This window comes from Mirounga angustirostris, unplaced genomic scaffold (genome assembly GCF_029215605.1).
Source record: "Mirounga angustirostris isolate CCGP_5_RB_7025 unplaced genomic scaffold, mMirAng1.0.hap1 SCAF_14, whole genome shotgun sequence".
Classification (NCBI taxonomy): Eukaryota; Metazoa; Chordata; class Mammalia; order Carnivora; family Phocidae; genus Mirounga; species Mirounga angustirostris.
In genome coordinates this window covers 1,812,281-1,832,500 of record NW_026991722.1, presented here as the reverse complement: position 1 = coordinate 1,832,500, position 20,220 = coordinate 1,812,281, and positions in this window count along the sequence as shown.

Genomic DNA, 20,220 nt, shown 5'->3' with positions numbered 1-20,220 from the left:
TGAAGACCCAGCTCCAAAAACAGCCTGTTCTCCAGCCAAAGGGCTGGGAAAGGGGCAGCCTTCCAAGACAGACACATATTAGGCAGTAACCACTCTATGTCCACCAAGCACGACAGAACAGCCCTAGACTTGCACCCTCGTCCTAATGGGAGCTCACTGTCCCCATGGGCTGGCTTCAGGGAGCCTTTGCCAGCGCCCAGGGTAATGAGCACACCCCCTTCCTTGCGTCTGCGGGGGCTGTGGGAGCAGAAACTCACATCCTGCCCAGAATGAGGAACCCCCGCTTCCTCCATGGAGTCAGTGTCAACGAAGCCTGCCCAAACAGCACATTCAAATAGGATCTAGAATCCCTTAACACAGGTGCCCATTATGTCCAGAAGAACCAGAGGAGATTCCCAGAGTAAAAACACAGCATAAATGTTAAAAATTCAATAGATAAACTCGACAAAAGAAAAGTTGCAACGTGAATGGAGAAGAGGAGGAGAAATCACCCAGTGTGAGTAGAGGGGGAGCATGAACTGGACAGAGGGTGGGCTGGAAAGAAATTTGAAGAGATAATGGCTGAAAACTTCCCAAAGTTGGGAAAAGGCATAGATCTACAGGTTCAAGATGACAAACAAGCGACAGACAGAAAGAACCCTGAAGAAACGTGCCGTGACACACACATGAATCCTGAAGATCAAGGACAAAACTTCTCCTGAGTTACAAGATCTCCCAAGGCTCTAGGTCCCAATCCTCCAGTAAGGAGCCCCGCGGCCATGAGAGTTCAGTGCGTCCACCTACTGCAAGAACCCAACCCGGGCCTGACGTGGTGTATGTACTGAAAAAACATCAGTCATTTTCAAGAGTACAAACTTTTGGCGGTACGTCAGCCCATGGGACGCTGTTTCTTCCTCGACGGCTCAAAGCAGTGAAGGTTGCTTAGTGCTTGCATGGGACACCTTCTCCTCCTGACACTGACTCTGCCCTGTGTGTCCCTCTGTCCTGCAGGTGATCGGACGAGTACTTGCCGAATCTCATAGGACCTAATTCTTCAACAACAACAAAACCAAAAGTTACAAGATGTTGTAGTAATTAGATAATGGTGTTAAGACAGAAACCTGTGCCCTGCACACCGTTAGCTCATTATCGGGGCCATCGCGGTACCAAGAAAGCATGTACTGCAATGTGTTACCCTTGTCTGTGGCCTTAGCCATATCTGTGTGACATGAATCACTGGGACCGTTCTTTATAGCTCCAAGGCGTACTTCAAGACTATCCTCCTGCCTACTTTCCAGAACAAGCATATTCAGTGACCGAATCTATGCTTTGCCCTTTTGAAAAGTGTGAGACTAAGCAGGCACTAACGTGGACTTCGTTAATCAGTGTCCGGGTGAAGAGAGCATTGTAGCCATGTGTCCAGCCCTGAAACTCCAGCCGGGAGCCCCTGTCTGACCCGGAATGTTGGAGACTCTGCACATCACTGCCCATGCTCACAGTACGCACCAGTAGATCAGGAAAGCACAGCACAGTTCTCAGAGCTAACATCCCAGCACTACAGTCCTGAACTCATCTGCCAAATCTCTCTCTCTGGTCGCCATCATGCACAGCGCTGCTTACATTCCGGTGGCGGCCACACGATCATGGCACCCTGTGGTGGACAGTGTGTCCACGAGCATATGGGAGGACATTTGAAATACAATGCTGAAAATTAATCTCTCTGATAAATAAGGTTTATGCCAGCATGGGTTTAAAAATGTTTGTTGAGGGAAGCCTGGGTGGCTCAGTCAGTTAAGAGGCTGCCTTTGGCTCAGGTCATGATCCCAGGGTCCTGGGATCGAGTCCCACATCGGGCTCCTTACTCAGCAGGAAGCCTGTTTCTCCCTCTGCCTGCCACTCCCGCTGCTTGTGTTCTCTCTCTCTCTCTCTGACAAATAAATAAATAAAATCTTTAAAAAAAAAAATGTTTGTCGATATTTGAGATAAGAAGGTAAGTGAGGGACTAAAGTTTTGCTTTTATCTTTCTTGTTTTATTTCCTTAAAGAATTTTAGGATTCTGTGTGACATGAGCATTTCTTCTACACCTCCTTAGGGCACAGGCTATGGGAAACTGACCTCTCTGACAGAGCTTTCAGAGTTTTTATAGCTTAAAGTAAAGAATATTTCATATATATTTAATTTAAAAATATGAGCAGAGCTATTACTTACCAATCTTGAAAGAAAGGTACCACCCGGTGATTTTTATAGACAAACAACACTTCTTGAAGTGTCTGTTGAAGTACTATCAGAAGTCTAATTTCCTTAAATGTGTAAGAAGAATGTTATTTAGAGATTGGAATCGCAAGTGTCGCCTTGCTTTGAAACAGGTATTTTGAGTTTCGGTATGCGTTACCTTGACACCATATATATATGTGTGTACATGTGATGAGATTTGAATTGGTTCTGGATTTTCATTATGTAGTTTATTTCAGGAACACATAGGCAAAATGATATAGGATGATTTAATGTCGTTTTACTTTTTATTTTTTAAAAAATATTTTATTTATTTATTTGAGAGCCTGCCAGCATTGGGCAAAGGGAGAGGGAGAGAGAAACTCAAGCCGACTCCATGCTGAGCACAGAGCCAGACGCGGGGCTCAACCCCACGACCCTGAGGTCATGACCTTAGCTAAAACAAGAGCCAGACGCTCAACTGACTGGGCCACCCATGCACCCCTTAATTTCCTTTTAAAATATATTTCCAAGTCATGTTAGCTCTATTTCTAAATATGTTAATGAAATAAAAGCTGTATGATAGTGTCCAGTTTTCCAGAACATGCGTAAAATCTCTCTCTCCAAGAGACAAGACTAACAAAGACTTTAATCTTTCCTTCTAACAGAAGTGTCATGAGCTCCTGTATAGATCAAGGAAAGCACTTCAATCATTTATTACTGAAATGCTTTGAAACCATAAAAGCGATATTATATTCATCAGACATTCATTGAAAGCATCCTGTGTGCCAGGAATTATGCCAGGTGCGGAGAACGCAATGACAAATAAATTTAGAATCACATGTACAGTGACCCAATGTGGATCAGATAGAGGCAGGAAATCTGTAATCATAACATGGACAGAGTGAAAATACGGTCTGGCCAGGCCGCAGGGAGAGGCCGGAGAGGAGAGGAACTGGTTTGTTTGCTGTGTCAGGGACATGCTCGGCCAGTCCGTAAAGGGTTGGGTGGGTGGCCAAAGGTGGGCGTCACAGGGAGAAAGACTGTGAAGCCACAGAGAGCCCTTCTCGCTGCAGGCATCTCTCAACATTTGCTGCGTCAGGAAACACAGCACCGCTGGGACGAGGTGGGAAGCCGGGCAGGGTCCAGAGCAGCGCTGAGTGAGTCGGCTGGGCCTTGCCAGCCAGACAGCCATGCGTAACTGCCAGCTCACCAGCACTCCACAGCCGCGCTCCACAAAGGGAATTCGTAATCAGACTCACCTTATGTAATAATCCATCCTTGATCTTGAGGATTTCCATGGTTATTCGGTATCTGGTAGGACAGATAAGAAACTTTAAATGACCAAGGCCCAAAGACTCTCGGAGTCGGGAAGGGGCAAGGCCCTGTTCTCCCGTGGGCAGCCCCTGCCCGCAGAGGTTGCCCCTGAGCTGGAGGAACAGAGGCCGGAGCCCGGGGCCCAGTGATGCCGCGTGGGGGCTGGGCGGGCGGGAGGAGTGGGGCAGCCCACACAGCCGTGGGGCCACGATGTCTCCGATGCGTCCCATGTGGCCGTGGGTGCTACCTTAACCACTCCTAAAGCTCCCCACAGGACCCTGCTATAAATCCGCAGGGTCTGTACCATGTCATGACAGGAGGAGAAAGTTGGGAAGACACTAATGTACTCTTTTAAAGTTAGAACAAAATTTTAGAAAAATAATCAAACACCACAAAAACAATGTACATGTAGAAGCAAACCTTTGTCTACACTGATTATGAAAGAATAGAGCCTTTTAAAGCGTATTTATTGAGGTATCATTGACATATAGAAAAGGTGTATACTTACGATGTGTGATGCGATGTTTCGATCTACAGACACCTCATCCTGAGCCGTGATCACCACAAGGAGGCTAATTAGCCTATGCGCCACCTCACATAGTTACCATTGTGTGTGTGTGGAGAACATAGACTTCAAATAAAAAGAAAAAAAAGAGGTATTTCTGTATTGGTAGACTGAGTATTCGGATCTAGATCCACTGGTTTTTAACACAGGTAGTCTCTTCCCTCTCTCAACACACATACGCAGAAACACAGACCATCTTGCATATACCCATTGGGCATATCTTTGCAAACCTAATCCTAACGATACTAATCTATTTACCTGAGAGTAGGAAAAAGAATAAATGTTACAACAGATTAGAATTTCTGCTCTCTCCATATATTTAACTGGGAACCAAATTAGTGAGAATCAGTTGGAGCAAATTCAGTATCTCAAAGGGTTATGCGGGATTTTTTTTTGTAAAACAGGGCACACGGAGATAGTATTTGAAACAAACATAAGGTATGGGATCCTGGAGTGTAGAGAAGAAGACCTATTTGTAATAATACCTTTTATTTAAAACATTCAGAAGGTAGCAAGGCATTCCTTATGTGTGTACTGAATGCCAGGCATGGTAATTCATGTTTACATACGTGATCTCATAGTTAAAAAATCCTTTAATCTTCATGAACTCCAATGAGACAGACACTGTCATCCCCATTTTACTGTTAGAAGAAGTCTCTAGGAAGAGTGAGGATGGACATAGCCCGTGACCTTGGAGCTGGTCTTCAAATGCGTGTCTGTCTCTAAATCCCGCGGTGAAGAATGCAGATGGCCAGTGATCACCGGTGAGGAGTGAGCATAGATCTTAGTTAAGAACAGAGGCCCTTGGCTCTCATACCTCGGTGGACTTCTTTATTCTCTCAAATACTCATTGTCTTCATGTCTAGAATGTGAAGAATAGAGATTTACTGTAGGATTAAATAAATAGGCATGCAAAACATAGTATCTCAAAAAATTAAGTATAATTATTAAGACAAATGTTTGATGCTTCTTATGACCTCACTATTTTTATCAGCTGAGTATTTTTTGCAGATATTTTATTTTGCCTGCAATTTTAGCTGCATTTTACAGCACTGGCCTCTGAGATTTCTGATTTAAGTCTTGGTCCCAGGGAAAGGGTAATAAAGACACTTTGGTGGGCCCAAGAATCTAGTAAAAAAAAAAAAAAATAAGACTTGTGCCCAGCTGTACACAGCTTTGTGACATTTTCGAGAACTCTAGGATTTATTTCTATTCAGAGCTATCTGAACTGAATATTTGCATAGATTTTTATTTCAGTGTGTTAGTAGTAACTTCCAGGATGGGTCTATTTGGGCAGAGGCAAAGGAAAAATAAACCAAGGGGTAAGACATAACACCTTTTTATGCCACGGCTAAAACCTCAACAGAAGTAGCCTAAGCTAATTTTTTTTCATGATAATTCTAAACCTTCGGTTTGAGTAAGATCATTAAAATTTTGCATTACTACCTATATTTGCTTTTCCTTTCAAAGCAAACATTGGTTGACTCCACAGGTTTGTATTCTCATAACCAAAAACAAGATTGGGTCTTCAGAAATGACTCCTTGCTCTACTTTTGAAATGTAAAGAACAGCTTGACTCTCGAGAGGCTACTTTTACCAAACGGGACTGAGCTGAGGCTCAGTGTTTCTGGGCACACGATAAATTTCTCGATGGGTGTCACTTATTTTAATGAGTTATTACATTGCAGACGAGTTCACAATAAGACAAATGCTGTTCCAGAACCCCAAAGGCACATCTGCCACCACAGAATAGGGTGGATCAGGAGGAGGACAAGACTGAGGTGCCGTGGGTTCGTCCTAAACCTGCACCTTGTGGGGACCAGTGTCAGTAAACCTTCTCACAGCTTTTATGTCCTCGGCTTCAAAGTGACGGGCGTTCAATTCCCTCCTGGTAGGGCTTCCATTGGCCTCCGGAGTAGCTTGGGGAATGGGCAAGGTGGCAGAAGCCGTGGGCCCTGCTACAAGAGTGTGTGGGCGTCCGGGTAATCGAATATCCGCTCCACGGAGCTCTGCCCATGCCTTGGTGAGAGAGGGGCTCCTCCAGGCAGAAAGTCCTTCTCCCTCCATCCTCCAGAGGCTCCCTCACCACACCTGAAAATAAAGGTAACTGTGGGTCTTCCTGGTACCCCATGACAATCTCCTAAGAGAGCATATTTCTGAAATGTTAATGGACCCCATCCACCCACATCTCTGTGCAGAGCTCCCCCCACAGCACTCGTTCAGAGGGGGTAGCACTGGGGGTCCCCCAGAAGCGTGTTACCTTCAGCCCTGGCTGCTCTTGGGTAGACCAGTGGGTGCAGCAGGGTTTAACCCAAAATGAATAAGTACATGCGTGTTTCTTGTCAAGGAGATAGTTTAAAGCCATCTGTAAGGCTTACTCAGAATTTGGAGACCTGATGTGATTTGTTTACACCGTGTGTGTTTGTTTGCAAATGTCACTGACATGTGCCAATCTGGACTCATACCACACACGACAGTGAGACCTATGCGCAGGCTTAGTTAGTACAGCAAGTGCTCAAAGGAGATAGCTCCCCTTCCTCAGTACTTCCCCCATAGGCTGCTGTTTTCTATCACCTAGAAGCTTAGATCATAGTCATCAGGAGTAAGTGTGAACAACTGAGATGCTGTTAAAATTGAGGGAGTTGGCCACGCCCTCACACACTTGATTTTGACACGTGACCCTGAGCCGTGGGATGCTGAGTGCTGTCCTGGCCAGGGGGGGAGGGGTCAGGCCGGCGGGCAACCATCTGCATGGATGCATGGAGGACGGCCTGACAGTGCTTCCAGGGGAGGCAGAGGGAAGGGCCCAGGAAGGGCCTCCTGAAGAGCTGCCTGGAGGGGCGCCTGGGTGGCTCAGTCGGTTAAGCATCTGCCTTCGGCTCAGGTCATGGTCCCAGGGTCCTGGAATCGAGTCCCACATCAGGCTCCCCTGCTCTGCGGGAAGCCTGCTTCTCCCTCTCCCACTCCCCCTGCTTTGTTCCCTCTCTCGCTGTCTCTCTCTGTCAAATAAATAAATAAAATCTTTAAAAAAAAAAAAAAAAAAGAGCTGCCTGGGAACAAGTCTTGGGTCATGCTTGAGTCAGCAGAGAGGAGACCAGAAGTATCTAGACACGGCAAGAAGATCACAATGGCGGGCACATTTACGGAAAGAAGAGTGAGACTCCACAGGAGTGGAGGTGAGAGGAGACCGCGTCATAGCAGGGTCTGTAGGCTATGCACGGGAGCACAGTCCCTGCCCCATGGGCCTTCACTGTATCCGCTCTTGAGAAAAGTCAGCGGGGCCCAGCGCCTCTCACCCCTCCTCACAGTCAGAATCACCTCCAGTCCTGTAATAAATGTCTTTCTCTGATGATTCTAATACTCTGCTCGGTGATGAGGCATTTGTAGATGTTTAAGAAATGGCTTCTGTTTCATGAAAATCATAAAGTGTTCTCTAATTTATGTCAACCTTGGAAGAATTAACAAAGTGGTTTAAGAGATTTGTGGGAAAATATGAATATAATCCTGTCCGATGCATTCAGTAGGAATGGTGAATGTCAGAACAGTAGACTTTCCATCTACTTGCTCTAGCAAACAGCATTTAAAGTTGAGTGTTAATTGTTTGGCTTAAAAGTCTAATTTATTTTTCACTGCTGAATTAGCAATACTTAGGCATATTATGCATGCTTTCGTAAAGAGAGCAGATTAGTTAAGCTTCAGCACATGATTCTGAGAGGTTTGTGTTTGAAATTGAATGTGAACAACACAAGTAAGCCAACCTGTAACAAAGACCGGAGTTATCATTACATAATGTAAGCATCTGTTTTGTGCTTTCCTGAAATTATGGAGTTTTATTTGTAAAATATTTAGACACCATATTTATAGCTGTTACTGTGCAGAGCCAGCTAATGAATTTTCTATCTCAAGAAGCAAATGAGTTCCCAACTTGTCAAACTTAACCCTCCATGCCCATATGTTCACTTAGTTTTGAATGGTTCAGGCTATGAAGTTAGTAGTTTTCATATTTTATAGTTGTGATCTAGGAATCGATGTGACTATATATGGAATGATGAATTTTAAACTATACTTATTAATTTGGAGTAGAAGTATTAGAACAAAAATTACTTGTGACATCTAGAGGGTCCTTTACTGGGGCCCACGGGCCTCCAGAAATTATGTACAATTGTGTATAATAAGTGTTCAAACATATTTTGAGGATTCTAGAGGGCTAAATATGTAAGCATTCGAATTCTCAAAGAGCTGGCTGATAGAAAAAAATGGGCAAAAACCAGTTAGCTCTTTGGTTCGAAACTACATAATACTAAGAAATAGAGATGAATTTGTAGAAATAAACCAGCAATTCAAGGAATATGATGCATTCTGATTGCAGCTCCAACACTGATTCTAATGTGAGTTTGCATGCCTTTCCAGTGACTCGGACATTGTTAGAAATCTGGCCAAGTATCAGGTCTGCCAAGTACACACAGATTTCTGGCTACAAATAATCACACTATTAAAATAGTGGGAACATTAAGATAAACCTTAACATCCCTCAAAAGGGGGCAGCAAATCAACTATAGCACTCTAGTAAGAATGAGGTAGCTTTGTATTTATCAACATGGCAAGATCCCTGAAACATATTGATAATTAAAAAAAAGAAACTCAAAAGCACTCTGTGTAGTATACTCCCATTGATGCAAAAATAAGAAAATAAGGTCTTTGCTTTTGTATCATTTTCCATATTAGAAATTATGAAAGGATAAATCCAAATATTGTAAAGGTATTTACTGAGGAGGACAGTTGAGTTTGACTAGGAGGATATTTTTAATCTTTACTCCACAAATTTTGGATTTCACATCAGTACTACTATTGTGATCTAAAAAAAAAAAAACAAGAAAAGAAAAACCGAGGAAGATTACTCTGGTCCTAGAAAAGCACAGGGGACTTGAGTTTGAATATTTGTCTTGGAAATGATGCAAAAACGATTGTTTTATGGTCAAAATGTGTTAACATCAAGTACCTAATATGACAGTTTATGTGTGATTTTAAAATTAGAGGTAATTCAGTTCACCTCAAAAACACATCCACGTTCTGACAAGCTTATTTGTGATGAAGATAAGGGTGTCAAACAGCCCAGTAATCTGGAACAGGACGCATTTCCCGCCTTGGGAGTGCCAGGCGCGTGAAGCCACTTGTCTTCCAGGCAGAACAAAAGACTGAGGCGCACAGGCACCAAAATTAATCCTTAGCAAGACAGGCTAGCCCTCCAAATGGGGATGGATACCCACACTTCTTCTCTGTCTAGAGTCTTCTATTCGTTGTAAGTCCCAGCTCAAACACTACTCCAGGAATGTTCTTTTCTCCGGAGCAAAATCATTCATGAGTCCTCACTCTTTCCCAGGAGGGCGTGGGCTTGTTCTGCCTGAATTGTTCACAACACCTATCCCTCCCTACTAATCCAGGAGCTCTTAAAAATGATGACCAGAATTATGATCTTATTGTTCAATCTCTTAAAAAGAGCTCAATAACATATAATGAATAATTTTTTTAAAGTTTTGTGTCTTCATGGAATATGAAATTTAGCAAGGGAAATAAAACTATTACCCTTTTATTTCGAGACTTAAATGGAAAGATCAAATTCACCTGAAAAAGAAGGAATTGGTTTGATTGTCCTGAACTCTTACCTTATTGGATATATTCATAAGTCCACAGATACATTTCTATCATTCTAAGGGCACTTTGGTGAGCCATAAAAAGGCAGAGTCACAGAAGTGAACTGTGGTGTTTCCCACTGCAGAACCACTCACACTCACTAGAGAGTGCTTTCCCATGACCCTTTGAATGTTTCCTGTCCCTGAGATGGATAAGAGTCTCTTACAAAGACATACCCTGACGTTCTTGGGGCATCTCAGCTTCATGTGCATTGGGGTTGGCGTTAGTTCTCAGGACCTAACTGATCATGTAAGGAAAAGCATGAATCCTAGCTGTGTCCCCATGAACTGCAGAGCCCCCCACGATGTTTCAGAGGGGGTGGGAGAGAAGGAGGCCCAGTGGAGAGTGTTCCGGATGTATTTAGATGTGTTCTGGATCATCACCAAGGAATTTCTACCTTTATTTGTTGTTTTATGAATTTAGGTTTCCACACAGTGGAGATGCTGAAAATATTTAACAGTACAGGAATGAATATTGTCATTCACACTGGAGTGTGCTGAATGAACCCTACCTTTGGTTCCTCCTGTAATTTTTCAGGGGCTGGGTGGGGGAGGGAGAAGGGATGTTTCATTGCTTAAAAGCACATTCACACACACACACACACACACACACATCAAAGTCTGTCTTACCCCAATTTTTGCATTTCCAAAAACATATCAAATTAATACCAGGCCACACATGCCCTAAGAACACCTTCCATCTTCTTGCACATCCATTCATTACAATCCCTGTGGACACTTGGGCAAGAAACAAAGATTAAGAAAGGCAGCTGATCACATGAAACCTCAAGTGCTGAAGTGTGGACCTCGAACAGGTTAGTGCATGCAGACTTGGGGAGTGTACTTATTTCTCCTCCCCAAACTGAACTCAACTGCATCTGGTTCTCCAAATACTAAAGCTAATTCTGAAGATGTCCAGCTTCTAGTAATGACAGAGTGGATTGTATCAGATAATTCCCTTGCCAACCACAATTACAAACTCTGGACAAAATATTTAAAATCCAATTATTTAGGGGCGCCTGGGTGGCTCAGTCGGTTAAGCGACTGCCTTCAGCTCAGGTCATGATCTCGGGGTCCTGGGATCGAGCCCCGCATCGGGCTCCCCACTCGGCAGGAAGCCTGCTTCACCCTCTCCTACTCCCCCTGCTTGTGTTCCTGCTCTCACTATCTCTCTCTGTCAAATAAATAAATAAAAATCTTTAAAAATCCAATTATTTAAAGGTACTCAAGATTTACCAAAACCAGCAGAAATTGAAGAGAATTTTAACATTGAAAGACAGGAACCACAGAAAAGATCCACATTTTTCTGTCTTATCCCATGGGACATGCCCAGGTTTTTCTAGGTCAGGAGGATAGAGCTCAAGCAGGAAGCATCAGTACTTTAGGGCTTATGAGTTGGATGTTCAATTTGGGGGAACAGGAGATGCTGAAATTGAGACAAGAATCCCAGAAAGGAAAGAGAGGCTAGCCCCTCAGTGCAGGTGTAAAAGTCCCTCAGATCACTGCTGACTCCTAAATTGTATGTGCCAGGGGTAAAACTTTAATGGTCACCTGTTAAAACATCAGCTGGAAGACTCAAAACTCTGAGGAGAAATCTTTCAGGGGCTATAGGTCATCAGGAAGCTAGAGCTGGGAGTGCTTGCCAGATTATAGGGTCTTGCTCAAGATTTCAGGCTTCCTTTTAGATCCAAAAGAGAATTAAGCCTTATGAGAAAGTACTATCCTCTGAGACTAAGATCTATGTGTTGGGACTAAGGGATAAATTAAAATAGATCTACTCAAATAAGCTACAAAACCAATCCACTTGTAAGAGATAGGCAATTCACTGGTAATTTAACACCTGTCAGAAAAATAACTCAACACTTTTTAGAGACAGATAACAGAATCCAGAGTCCCTGCAAAGTATCATTTGTGATTCATAGTATACAGTAAAAACAAAGAAAAACTGAATAGAAAAATAAATAGTAACATGAAATTCATTGTCAATGGGAAAAGCAGCCAATAATAATAGACCTAAAAATATCCCAGACTTGGGAATTGGTGAATAATGACTTTAAAATACCTATAATAGGTCTATTCATGAGTGTGCAGACTAGGTGGATAGAAAGATAAAATAAGTACAGTAATGGAGAATTGAAGGAGAGATACGAGAGCTGTAAAAAAATGGAAATTAGGAAAAGGGAAATTCTAAAACTAAAAAACATATTACCTGAAATACAAAATTTGTTATAGGACATCAACAGAAACTGGAAGACAGCAGAATGACATGTCAGTGAACCTGATGGCAGAGCAGTGGACATAATCCAACCTAATTACAGGGAGAAAAAACAACTAAAATAAAAAACAACGAACAAGACAACAATGACAAACCCCAGAGATTAATCACCTGTAGTATCAAGTAGACAAATAAAAAAGTCCCCAAAAGAAAAGCAAGGGAGAAGGAGAGAGTGGGGCAGGAAAATTACATATTTGAATAATCATGGCCAGAATTTTCCAAATTTGACAAAGAACATCAACTCACAGATCTGATAAACCCTCAAAACAACAAATGCAAATGAGATGAAACAAAACAAAAAAGCAACAACAAAATCCACACATAGGTACATCATAGCCAAACTGCTAAAAACCAGTGATAAAAAGAAAATCTTCCAAGTAGCAGAGGAAAAAAATACATTACATACAAAAGAACAAAGATATTTTTCATTAGACACAATTCTAACCAGAAGACAACAGAGGAATCTCTTTCAAATGATGAAGAAAAAAAACATTGTTAATTAGAATACAGTATCTAGTAAATATATCTTTCAAAAATTAAAACAAAATAAGGGCATTTCCAGAGAAGCAAAAGTTTAGAGAATTTGAGCTAGCAGTCTTGAAACATAAAAGAAAAGAAAAATTTCCAGCAAAAACAAATTGATGTCATGTTGAAATAAGGAGCTACACGAATGAATGCAGATCCCTAGACATTTCAAACATGCCTGTAATATAAAGGAATATTTTCTTAAATATTTCTCACTTTTTAAAAGTTATTTAAGAGTAAAATGATCATTTAAAGTAAATCATAAAAACTAACAATGATGTTTGAGGTTGATAACAAATGTAAAAGTGAACTATGTAACATTAGTACAGAAGTGAAGATGTTGTAAGGCTCTCACAGGGAACATATAGTGACATCGTGCTAATTGAGTGAAGACCATGAAAGTTAAAATTCATCCCAAGAGCAATCACTTAAAAAAAAAAAAAAAGAAAAAGAATGGTTAAAAACCAATAGAAGAGACAAAAGTCAGTACTAAAAATTAGTTTTTTGAAAAGAAGTCAAGAAAAAAAGAACAAAGGACTAAGGGACAAAAGAAAACAAACAGCTACCAGGTGAGCTCAAACCCCATCCTATAAATGTTAATTTATTACATTAAATGTTAATGGACTTGGTACTACCATTACAAGGAAGAGATTGTCAGAATGGATAGAAAAGCAAGACAAAACTATGTATTATTTACAAGAGGAGTACTTTAAATATAAAGACATGGAAATATCACAGGTAAAAATATGGAAAACAGTAAGTACACTGAAATGAGGATAGCTATAGTAATATCCTGAAAAAAGAAATGGAACTCAAGATAGATTTATCTTGTAAAGATAAAAGGTGAATTTATCAAAAATATATAATAATGTAATATCAGAAATTCAAAATATTTAAAGTAAAATGTAACTAAGGAAGAAACAGACAAATCCTCAATTACAGTTGGAAATTCTTACACCCCTATCTTATAATTGTTTAAAATAAGGAAACAAAGAAAAAATCAATAAGGATACAGAAGACATAGCTGTGAACAAATTGACCTGATATATACAGAATCCTATACACAGCCCCGTAAGTATGTATTATTTTCAATTGCACCTGGAACATTCACCCATATAGCCCAGATACTGGGCCGTAAAGTAAGTCTTGATAAGTTTGGAAGGACTGAAGTCATACAGAGACTGACTATACCAGAATTATATCAGAGATCAGTAAGAATAAAATATTGCAAAAATATCAAACCATTTGAAAATTAAGCAAGACACTTCTAAGAAATCCATAATCCAACAGAAATCTTAAGGAATTAGAATATATTTTGAGCTGAATGATAATGAAAACACAGCATATCAGAATTAGCAAAATGTAGCAATAGCAGTTCTTAAAAGCAGATGGGTAGTTTAAAATACTGATATCATGAAGAACAGGTTTAAAATCTAAGATGTATCCTGAAGAAGCTAATAATAGAAGGGTAAATTAACCCTCCTCCTCCAAAAAAAAAAAAAGCAAAAGAGAGAAAGTAATAATGGAGTAGAATATAATGAAGTACAAAACAAAAAAATAATAAGGGCAAGAGTTGATTTTGGAAAAAAAAAATAGATTGATAAAACTTTAGCTAGAGTAATATATAAAAAAGAGAGGACACAAATTGCAAACATCAGGAATAAAAGATATATTATTGCATATCCTACAAGTATTAAAAGGATAAATGAGCAAAATATCAATTAAATGAAGAATTTAGATGAAATGGACAAATTCTTTGTAAAACATGACAACAGATTAATGTTAATTGGGACAGAAGCTGACTCAAGTTCAGCATGCTATGCCCTATGTCTTCTAGGCATGAGATGGCTGGTTACCTCTATCAACTGGCCCATGAAGTCTGGATCAGCAAGGTGAAAACATCAGCACCTGAATGAACCGTGAAGTTACGTCCACAGCACCTGCTTATCTAGTAGATGCATCCAGGACTGAATGGGTCATTCTCGGTTCATGGTTGTATAAACTGAAGGTGGTTAACAGCTTCGAGTTCTTAAAAACATATAGCACAGATCAGGAGGAAAAGCAAAAGAATGTTTCTGAACATAATTTTTTACAGGGATAAGAAGAACATTTAAGAATTTTTGTGTTTCACATATTAAAATAGAAAAGAAAACAATCATGCTGCCATTGAACAGCCCTAGGAGCTGTGAGATGGTAATGAAGTATGGTTGTGGAGACATAGGGAACAAAGGAGAATTCCCATAAAAACAAAAGTTAACAGAGGAATTAAATTCTTACTTAATTCAATGAAAGCAAAACTGACACTGAAGAAGATTGAAATAGTGTTATGAAAGAGAGGGGAACTCTCTGGAAGGAGAGATTGATGAAAATGATGATGAATCAAATTGGTAATTCCATCTAAAAACCTATAGACGTGCCCAAGAAATAGACAAGGACAATAGGAAAGAAGAGGGAGTTAGACACATAATTGAGCTAAATTCTCCCAATTTGAAAAGTGACTCCATCTCGCAAATCAACATGGCCCCCAACTGTGGCTGCAGCCGGCAAAGATAAGCATACTCTCTGTGGTCTGTTGTGACCACTGGCTAGCAAGGTCCAACTCTGGACATCCCTTTGTTCTAAACTGCTTCCCTTCACCAACTGCCAGTTTCCTCTCTGTGGTAATAACCTTTGTTTCTTCCATTTCAATGGAAATCTCCTTTCACCATATTTGATTTCACTCCACTGTGTCCTGAATGTTGAAACACTGCTGATTCTACTTTTCAGCAAATTCATGCTGTTTTATTATTATGTTCCTGCCATTCTCTCATCTGCCCCCTCTGTTTTCTGTCCCATCTGCCCCACCACCAAAGTCTGTCTCCACTCCTCACCCCACTTGCCTCTCACCCAATTCCATCTGATTTCAGTGCTGCTTCTAATGAAACCTCTCTCAGAAGTCAGTTACGGTCCCAATCAACAAGAGGAATGGATCACTCCAAGCCTCCCCTGAAATTCCCCATCTTACGTTTTCTCTTGAAAGAGTGTTATTTTTTTCTTATCTCTTCTCTTTGTGCTTCCTCTTCCTTCTCCCAACATCTGAACGTGCATATCCTCCAGGATTCTTCTCTGTTTCTGTTCTGTATCTCTATGCTTTCATCCTTTATGGTCTGAATACACACATTTGATTCTGAGATAGGATCTTAAAATCCATGTTTTTAGATTTTACCTCACTCTTGAGAGCCTAAACCTACATTATCAATCACTTTATCAAGTTCCTAACCTAGGAACATAGACTGATGACTTTAAAAAATGTTCAAATCAAATTCCTTTCTTAAGGCTGCTAACAAAGTCACAGCAGAAAGCTCTCTGGTCACTGTGGCAAGGCCCCCACACTATCACCATAAAAATGTGCAGGTGGGAACCAACTTTGTAGGAGGAGAATATCTCTATAAATGCTCAATCCAAGTTAGGTGCTAAGCCACCAAAAGCAGGCTCTTTTGCTTTGTGGTAACAAGCATAAGACAAGAACAACAATAAAAAAAGGACTTCCTGTCAATACACCATCAGAAAACAGACTTGGCCTTCTGGAGCAAAAATTTGAAACCTTCTGAGGATGCATACAAAAATGAGACAGAATTAAACACAATGGAAAGATGAAGAGTGGGCTATGCAACTTGCACAATGAAATAAGGAAAAACAGTGTGCTGAGGAGCTCTTTCAGATCAGTCCAGTAATAGGAACACTCTCAAGGGCTTGAATTATGCTGTATCTCCCTGACGAACGTGGGGGGGGGGGGGTAATTATCTAGTTTCTATTATATTTCTAGTTTTGAGTCCATTATCTGATTTGTAGGGAAAATATATGTTCTTTTCTCTTTTGCAAATTATTTATTATGAACAGTTTTGTTGAGGAATAATTTACACACTAAAATGTTCAACCATCATATGTGTGCAACTCAATGATTTTGCACAGCTGTGCAATGATCACCAAAATATAATTTTAGAATATTGCAATTACCCCCAAAAGATTCCCCATGCTTATTTGCAAACCAATCCCCATTTTCATCCCCCAACACCAGTCCACCACTATTCTTTCAGTATGTATAGATTTGCCATTTTTAAGCATTTCATATAAATGGAAACATGTCATATGTGGTATCTTATGCCTGGCATAACAGAATTGACATAGTCTCACGTTTTTACAATTTATCCATTTTGTAGCTTGTGTCTTCCTTCACAACTTCCAGTATTATTTTGATTTAACAGGTATTTACCACATTTGAAACTTTAATCATTGGATTCTTAGAAATGTTTTATGTAAAAGTCTTTTACTTCAAAAGTACACTAAGATCAAGAGCAAAGCTAGGATGCCTGTCCAACCACTTTTATTTAACATTTTATTGGAGTTTCTAGCCAGTGCAATAAAGCAAGAAAAATAAATCCCATATGCATATTACTTTACAAAAAAATGAGTTTGTCATTTTCAAATATTTTAAATAAAAGTTTAAAACACCAATTTATTGAACTATCATTGTTCTTATGTTAAGAGTAATTATCTACATTTGTTCCTAAATATAATGTCTTCAGAGTTGCCAATTAAGAAAAAAAAACACCTTATAGACAAAAATATTATCTAAATACATATACTTATAGCTATTACTTAGGGCAAGAGTTTGAGTAAATAAATATGCTTTAAGGATAATAGAAGTAATGTGCCAAGTATTAGCTTCACAGCCTGAAAGAGTTCATTTTGACCTCACCTTCCAAAATAACCTACCCTCCTGTAATATGTAAGTTCCAGGTGCTCATTTCTGAGAGTGACTTAAAGTTTTCTTTCTCTATGCATGATCTGCAAACACTAATCAATAGTCACCAACCTACAAATGGCATTCTCTCTCCCAGCCATTCTCCCAGCCTCTGCATGCACCTCGGGCAATCCCAGATGGGCCTGGGCTCTTCTGGGTCAGTGAGGACACGGGAACAAGGAGATTTAAATAAAGCTTCTTTGTGCCCATGTTTCTCAAACTGTGTTCATAAAACACTGGCTTTGCAAGAAGTTGTCGTATTTTTTTCTGAATATAGGGACTGTGTTAACCCAGAAATGGTGGTTAAATCACTTAAGGAGATTTCTCTACCATAGGGTCACTCAGCTTCTTTAATTTGCAAAAGGGATTGTAAATCCGAGCCCTCCATGCCCATGATCTCTTTCTCCTTCTAATCTGACTGTAAATGGTATTCTCCCTTAGAAAAGCTTTTGACATTTACAGGAATAGCAAACTAAGGTTTGGGAAGCACTGCTGCATTGTTTTGGGCTGAATATTATGTTAGCTGTTGGCTTGTGGTATTTCTTGCAGGGTGAAGGAAGCTTCAAAGAAACAGCTCTCGTAAGCAATTTATTCAAATATGCCTCTGTTGGATTGAAGAAGCAGGTCCTTAAATCTGCCTTCCATAGATTTTCTCTCTTCTGCTGTCCCCAGGGATTCCTCTCATTCTCCCACAGGATCCGAGTGATGACTTGGGATGGTGGAAACAAATTCAGTGATTTCTTCTGGAAGTAGCTAAAGTCAGCTGCTCAAGCAACTTGGCAACAGCCCTGATGCCTCTCCATGGGGCGCCACATCAACTCAGGGGGTCCACGTGCAAATAAAGTAACTGCAAGAGTTCTGAAGGACATTTCAATATTTTCCATATTAAATGCAAAACGGCTCCAGAGTAACAACCCTGGTGTTGCACATACATATTTCTGTTCATACGTGCACTAACTCTGTTCCCCATAACCGCCCTTTTATTGTTCCTTCATGCACAGACTGTGAGCTCATTTGCATTACCTTTTATTTAAGCTGTGCATTATGACATAAGATCAGATCAAGGTTTTTCTTCCCTAGAACACCTCATGTATTCTGCATTCAAGAATCTTAATTTTAAGACTTAATTCAGCAATTTTATTTGGAATTCATATACTCTTTGTTTTGCTACAGCTGTCTCCATTCCCCCTGCTGGGTGAGAAACCTGTGCTTATTTTTGCTGGAGAGAGTGTTTCAGGCACTCAGACACAGCCGTGTTGGTATCCTTTTGTAAACATAACATAAGTGAAAACTTTCCAGACTTCATACATATATTTAGTAGGTTTTTTTTCCTCGATGAGTGATCTGCAAACCCTAAATCAGTAGTCGCCAATTTTACTTTTTCATTTGAAATTATTGCTCATGCCAGGCAAGTGGGAAAGCAGCCGCTTCCCGGGCTGCATGAGAATTCCTCGGTTTTTAGATTCTGAAAAATGACCATGTCTTCTAGATCACAGTAGGTCAATTCCACTAAAAAGCAACTGATGAGGTAGAGCACTGGGAAGGAACTCCTGAAAAAGCACTCTGTTCAGCTCGTTTCTCAGTGAAAAGAATTCCAGTCTGCCTAATTTTAAATTAAATTTTTAAATGATTTTTATGGTTTTAATAAATTGAACATAAACTCTCAAATCAGTTTATCTAAATCCTTAAAGTCTATTTCAATTGTTATTCAAAAACCAACAAAACTCTGTATTTGAATTATCTTATTGAAGAATATATTCCACTCCCAGGATTCATGTAGCTGTACAAAACTCTTGGGGGGGGGTCCATGTTATGAATGAGATCTCAGCGTAATTTGCAAGTCCGATGACATTACATAACCAGTAGAACAGAATAGCTGAAGATGAATATTTTCATTTGTGTATTCATTCATTTATGCATCAATGTATTCTTTCATTCTAAATAATTTAGCTTTGTGTCTAAGAATTTACAATGGGTCCGGTATAATGGGGAAGGATAATGTGAGTGTAAAAATATCAAGATTCCAGGCTAACTGGGCATGGTTTGGGACTCCAGATGCCAAATTACTGATACATTCAGTGATTTTTCTAATCGAGAAACCATTTTCCTAGTGTGGTCCCTGGACAATTGTGTAGCAAACATTCACCTCACTGTAGGATACTTACCCACCTGCTGACTCTTGGCCCGTCCACGTGACTCGTTCCGGCCACTGACTAGGAGCAGACACAGAGCGGGGACAGGAGACGTGTGGGTGGTGGTCTGAGACTCTTGCACCTCTGCCATCTGCCTGGGAAGCCGTGGGCCCCAGAAAGAGAAATACCTGGAGCCCGACCTGGCCCAGGAGCTGGCTTGAGGCAGAGCCTGCCGGGCAGCCCCAGACCACGGGCAAAGGGTGGACGTGGTTGTCGTAGCCACAGAACAACTAGTACCCTGACGTCAGGACCCTGGCCAAGGTCACGAAGGCTGCTGTAGTCTGTGTCCGGAGTCGGAAACAGACACAAACAGTGACACTAATCTAAGCTAACGTTCGTCGGGGGCTGCCTGTGTTCCAGGCACTTGTTCCAAGCTGACTTAAACCTCAAACTGCCGTATGGAGAAATACAGCTATTTCCATCCCAATGTCAGTGAGTCCAAACCCAAGAGAGTGTGAGGTGCCCAGGGTCACACACCATGCCGGGACTGGAGCCAGCACGCTTCAGATAGCTGATCCAGACTCTGCAGCTGCTAGAAGATGGTGCGTGTCGTCACCTTATCGGCCAGGAATGACTGTCGCGAGCGGCGGGGCCCTGGTTCTATGGCTGCTTGCATCAAGGGCAGACTGCCGAGGTTTATGTGGCCCGCACAGACAACGTCGACACAGAGTGTGTATCACCAC